The sequence below is a fragment of the Artemia sp. Qi Xiang Cuo genome, chromosome 5, assembly GCF_049724085.1.
Source record: "Artemia sp. Qi Xiang Cuo chromosome 5, ASM4972408v1, whole genome shotgun sequence".
Taxonomy (NCBI): domain Eukaryota; kingdom Metazoa; phylum Arthropoda; class Branchiopoda; order Anostraca; family Artemiidae; genus Artemia; species Artemia sp. Qi Xiang Cuo.
In genome coordinates this window covers 53,308,354-53,314,606 of record NC_142798.1, presented here as the reverse complement: position 1 = coordinate 53,314,606, position 6,253 = coordinate 53,308,354, and the positions used below count along the sequence as shown (strand labels likewise).

At 35.1% G+C, this 6,253-nt stretch overlaps 1 non-coding gene across 1 annotated transcript; it reads right to left on the bottom strand.

The window, feature by feature from the left end:
* Positions 1–1,015: 1,015 nt before the first annotated feature.
* LOC148952268 (U2 spliceosomal RNA) lies at positions 1,016–1,207 on the bottom strand. The gene has a single exon (XR_016141842.1). It is a non-coding gene; the product is annotated as a U2 spliceosomal RNA (small nuclear RNA).
* Between the last annotated feature and the right edge of the window lie 5,046 nt (positions 1,208–6,253).

Here is a 6,253-nt window from a genome sequence, read left to right as displayed (position 1 = left end):
TTTAGCATAGAGTATTGGTTATTCGTAAGTAACCAGCCGTTAACAGGGGAATTTTTTCGGGTAGTAGGGGGTGGGGGGGGTGCGGGGCCATATAGGAGGATCTTTCCATGAAGGAAGTTTCCATGGGGGAAGGGACATTGCTATGAAGGGGGCACTGGATTTCCCAGCATTATTAAAAAAAAGATCAGAAATTTATTATAAAAAAAACAAGTTTTAAAACTGAAAATGAGGAGTAACCTCAAAACTTAAAACGAACAGAAAATATTACTTGTATGATAGGGTTCACCCCCTTGTCAGTACCTCGCTCTTTAAGCCAAAGATTTTTTAGTACTTTTATAAGAGCTATTTATTCTAACTAACGGCCTTTGTGATTAAGGGGTCATTTTTAAAGAATTGGAAAAAAATTCGAACTTTAGCTTAAAGAGCGAGGTATTGACTAGTGGGCGAGCCACCTAATATACGCATTAAAATATATGAATATAGAAGTTCGTTACGTAAGTTAATTCGTAAGTTATGCATATTTATTACTAATAAAAACGTTCATAAATAAAATTAAACAAGTTTCGGGAAAGCCATTTAACCAAATAAAATTAAAATTAATATGCAAATTTTGTTTTAATTATTCATGTACCGGTGACCCAAAATCAAAACCTGCATTAATTCAAAAACGTTCAAAAATTTAAAAAAAAAACAAGTTTTTTTAACTGAAAGTAAGGAACGACGTTAAAACTTAAAACGAACAGAAATTATTCCGTATATGAAGGGGGGCAGATGAAAAAAGGTGCATGGGGACTTCAATCCAGGTTGGGGATTTTAATTTAATCATGGCGAATGGTCATTGGCTTTTTCACCATTGAATTTCGTAAATTATAAACAAATTTTCTTTTTTTCAGATGAAAAAAAAATATTTTCAATATATTCAAGGGCTAGGGAACTACAGGTGTGGTTTCAATTAAATTTGAGAAACGCATTATGAGTCATTGATTAGGGTTCATGGACTTTGATTTCCCCTCGAAAGGGGTAAGCCGATCCTGGAAGTACTGCAATACCGGGCCAACACGTGAAGGGAGCGGAGCAAGCCCCGACATCCCTCCGGTTTCCCAAAATCAGTTTAATATTCTGGGCCCCATGTAGGGACGGTATCAGATATTAAGCTGATAAGAACAGATACTACACTTTTATTTTAGCTAATAGGCTGAGAAGTGATAATTCAACATGGATTGTCAAAGGCTATATAAGAACACGAGTAAGAAAGTTTGTCACAAATTTAATTTCGGTTGCAATACACAAATGACTTTCAATTAAATTATCACTTTGTCTTTAGATTTTTATAAACATTTCCCATAATATCAAAGTTTATCGCAAATTTTCATGGTAAACGGAAAATTTGCCAATCAAGACTTGGAAAAAATTGTCATTCAAAAAGCCAAAATCAGACAAAGATAAAAAAAAACGCAAAAGAAAATCAAATAATTTGAAAATGGTGTATTTTGATTTAGCTCAATTTACTATTGAACATGTCCTGACAGTTTCAACGTAGTACCCTTAGCCGTTCCTGAGGTATCGCCCTTTTGACAAAACTGAAAGCATGAAGTGTCTCTTGTTTAGTTTAAAATCCCCGCAAAAAATACCCTGAAGTTCTGTATTAACTTCTAATTTTAATTTTAAATTTTTTTATTAAAAATTTCTTTAACGTTACACGTTGGCAAAGCCACGAACATCTTAACGTAGAAAAAATTATATTTTCATAAAAAATAAGATTGGATCGATTTGTGACATCAGCAGTAAATTTTATTTTCAAGGATTTTATATTTGTTGGAAAAAAACAAAAATAAAAAATTATTCAAGCCTCCAAACGATTTCTCCGGCATTGATTTCACCTTTACGCATAACCAACTGCACTAGGAGGCGTTGGATTTTGCTTTGCATTTTATGGTAATTAGTAAGCTACATTAAACTTGTTGATTTTAAAGTTTTATGTACCAAAGGAGTTATAACATTTAGGTGATTAGTTTTGCTTACTGTTTTTCACGGTTTAACACTCTCCTACGAAATAGGTTAACTATAAGCAATGATTTGGGACAATCCAAATAAAAACGGATTACATACTTAGTTACATCACTTGCTAAATAATGCTATTTATTTAATAACAATTTCTGTCATTTATATAATAACAATTTCCGACAGTCGGTAAATCACAGGGTTTTTTCGTTATTTGAATTTAGGCTCCAGGCACCTCCTTCCTCACTGACCATTTTCTCTCGATTCTCATTCAGCCTTCCCCTAGAGAATTGACTCTTGATTCTCTTTTGCCTTAGATCAGAGCATTGTCTTTTGAATCGCGTTCTCCCGCCGGACAGAGCATTGTGTCCATAAACAATATAAGGAACTAAAGAGACTAAATCTTTGATAGTATTAGTTTAGTAACCCATGGAATCCTCAAATGAAAGGATTTGTCTCTATAAAATATTAAAACTTCTTATTTTAGAGGAACCTCCTGAAATGCAATGGAAAGAGTATGATTTCTTCAGCCACATTGGCCTGAAAAAACATAAAGAAAGAAAAACGAGCACAAATGGGGTTTTGAAAGGCCAAATGAAAACTACTGAAAAAATGCAGCAACGCTAAAATTTCGAATGGAAAAACGCCTCTTTTCATCGGCGCGATACGAAAAAAATAATGAATGTGATTGCCGAAGAACAAGCCCACAAATAAAACGCGGAAAGTCAATGTGAATATGAAAAAAACCAAAGAAAAAAAGAACAAAAATTAAAAGATGAACAAAAATCAATAAAAGCCAAAAAATTCAAGGAATTGAAAGAAAATACCTAACAACAATAGAAGTGAGTCATTCAACAATGTCCGTGATTGGCAGAGAAATTGAAAGTTGAACCGTCATTAACGTACAATTGCGAATACTTCAAAGTAGCGGTCTGTGATCTATTTTTTTGTTTCTTCTTCGATCGGTCGCATTGATTATATTTTTTCGTTTCGCCTTGTAGTTTTTTTCCAATATTTTCATTTGGCCTTTAAAAACCCCATTTTTGTTCGTTATTGTTTTTTTATAGAATGGAAGAACTTTTCCTCGACGAAGGAGGAATGAGGGCCAAAAGAGAATGGGGACTCAAAAGCACCTAGGACTTGGCTCGCGATTGCGCTAAGCAAACAGTGCCTTCGAGCATTCCTTACTCACTTAAAATTAGCTTTGTCATATATAATCTGCAAAAGATGATAACAAAGGTTTAGTCGGTAACTTGTCAACTGAAAAGCTATATGCAACTAGGCGAATAACAATACTAATCATGTCTATTATACGATAAACATAGCTTATTTAGAAATCCCTGGAAGTTGTGCCACATTGCATTAATTCGTTTCCATGTGCACTTCTGTGATAAATTGGCGTTTGACCTTGGGGTTCAATGGGAACTTCACTTGCTAGTTGATTGACATTTGAGTGTCTTGGTTGCCATGTAGTGTTACGAGGCCTAGGATTTCTTGTGCTGATGGCTCGCAGCATTTGTTTATTTTGTATTGACGAAAAATTTCTTTCGTTTCCCGTCGGGAAAAATATCCTCTGTTATCGCTCGTATTCCTGTTAAATCTAGTCGGACACACTGTACGTGAAATAAAATGATACATGTTTTGTCGCTTATTCGGGTTGGGGAACCGGTAATTATTTTGTCAATTGAGGGAAGGATTTGAATACGCAAATCCTTGTTGGTAGGGGTTGCGGAACGATGGGAGGCGTGGGGGTTGTTTCTATAACTTCCTAACCCATTGGCATTTAAGTTTGTTCTCCCGAACAAACGGTAATTAAAACTGGGGGTTGCTGGTGTATAGTTGTTTCTCGTACGGCATTCCCTGGCAATATGTCCATGTTTATTACATGCATAGTATATAATTGGGGGGTTGTTTACGTTGTTTGTCGTGTTCGTAGGTACAAAACGCACCGTTCTTTGCCTGGTAGGGGTTTGAGATCTATTTTGGTTCGGTTTGGGTGAATTATATCTCGAAAAGAATCCTGGGGAAATTCCTTGTGATCGTCCCGAAGTTGAATTTTCCACATTATTTAATCTTGACTTATTGTGGTTTGCCACAATTGAGGCAATTTCGATCATTCTCTCTACTTCCTGGACTGCTAGCTCTAATGTTTTAATATTTTTTCATATTAACATTCGGTACAGTTTGGGGCTCAATCCTTGCATGAAAGCATTTAGTACAATTTTATCATAAAAAGGACCAGATTCTTTCCCGTATTTAGCTTCAATAGATACCATTACTTTGTGCAGATATTCTCTAACATTTTGGGTTTTGTCAAAACATACAGTTCCGTGCTTTAATTTGTGTGTTGAACTAGTTTCAAAAAGTCTTTCTTAGAACGCCTTTAGCAATTTTTTTATTGCGTTTATTGGAAGGTTATCATCTTCCCCCTTTGTATTTTCTATTTGTTTTAAGAATTTTAGTGCTTGTCCCTTAAATCTTATTGGCCAGATTCCTACCAATGATTATTAGTCCGTTGGAGTTACATCTAAGAATAGGTTTATATGGATAACAAATTCACGTACATCTGAATCACTGTTACATGAGGTAAGTTATTTTTAAATTTCCACTTTTTTTGTAATTATTTTTTGCTTTAACAATTGTTCGTTTTGATCTAACGACATTTTGTTTTTTTTTCGTTTTTTTTCAAAATAACTTAAAGTTTGGCACTTGTACTATTTTTTTATGTACCTCAAATTTGACGCGCCTATATTATATTTTTGTTATATTTTAAGGGGACTTAGGCTTAATAAAATATTGCACTTCGAAGCAAGCACAAATATGGCACTTTCAAAGCATTCAGAAAATATCGCACTTTCCACTTTCCTTTCAAAATATCGCAATTTCTCAATAATCTTTTTTTGTATAAAATATTGTCCTTGTGTTTTTGCTCCTTTAAACAGGCGCCGCGCCACTTCTAACGGGTTTTTTTTAATAATTTGAATAAATATTGTGAATAAATATTGATCAGCTCTTCACACTTGTCTGCGTAGAAATTCGTTTCATTTATCCAGGCGTTGATGACTGTCTCTATATAGTGCTCCATATCTTCCTGGATGGTTCTCTGTGTAGAGCTGAACATGGGCCCTCTCTCAATATATTCATTTACTTCTTGATGATAAACTTGGCTTATAACTTGAGTGCCCTCCTCTAAATCTTCAGAAGCTGCAATAAAGCTTCTCATCACTGAGGATGTCAAAAACTTTGGCGATAAATGCAAAATGCTGTGGTTTAGATTAGTAGCTTCTTTTGAAAGTCGCACTCCAAGGAGTTCTTTGCTAAAACTGCTAAGTTCTCTATCTATCCAAGCTATTGTGTAATCTTCAACAAGTGGGGGTAGATTATGCAAAAATACGACTTCTTATATCCGCAAAAGTGTTTTTATTAATGTATTGTCCGATTTGTGTGGTTCTGTAAAATCAGAGGTATTCAGGACCATTAGTCCCCTTTAAAATTTTCTCCACTGATGAGGGAAACTCACTGGCATCACAGGAGTATATGACATTCCCTTTGGGAGCGTAAGTTTGAATCCTTAAGGCTACGCCACTTCTAACGGGGGTTTCTTTTAATATTTGGGATGATTTTTATACTTATTCTGCGCGTTAACGGGGGGGGGTTGCTTTTAATAATTGAAAAGGGGTATATAATTATTCTGTGCCAATTCTAATGGGGGGGGGGGTTAATAAAAAAAATTGGGGGCGTTCTATTTGATTAAAACCCAATGTAATTCTGTTAAAAATAAGTAATAATTTAAATAATCCAGGTAGTCATTTCAAGGTAAACTCTTATTTGAATGTTCGTGAGTAGTGTACTGAGTGGAGGCGAACTTTCGCAGGTGGGGAGCTGAAATTAGCAGGTTAAATAGGGAGCTGTTATTGACGGCCATACTGAGTCGAAATCAGATTGAATGGATTCAGGTTTCCTTGAGAGCAAGTGAAGCCACAAGGACAAGCTATCTTAAGAAATACTAGCGTAAAGAGGATAAAAAACGAAAGCGATGTATATATTTACTCACATAAGCGGAACAGAGGTTCGGGTATATCAAAACACTTGCAGTAACTGACACTAGGTTAAAACTGCTCACTGGTAATACAAGTAACGTTCAGCTCTACTGTATATTAAACTCACTTAAGATAATAGGTTGAAAATTAGTCAACAATAAAACTGGCCCGAGTCTCAAGTAAGACTCACAGAAGACTAAAATAAGACTTAC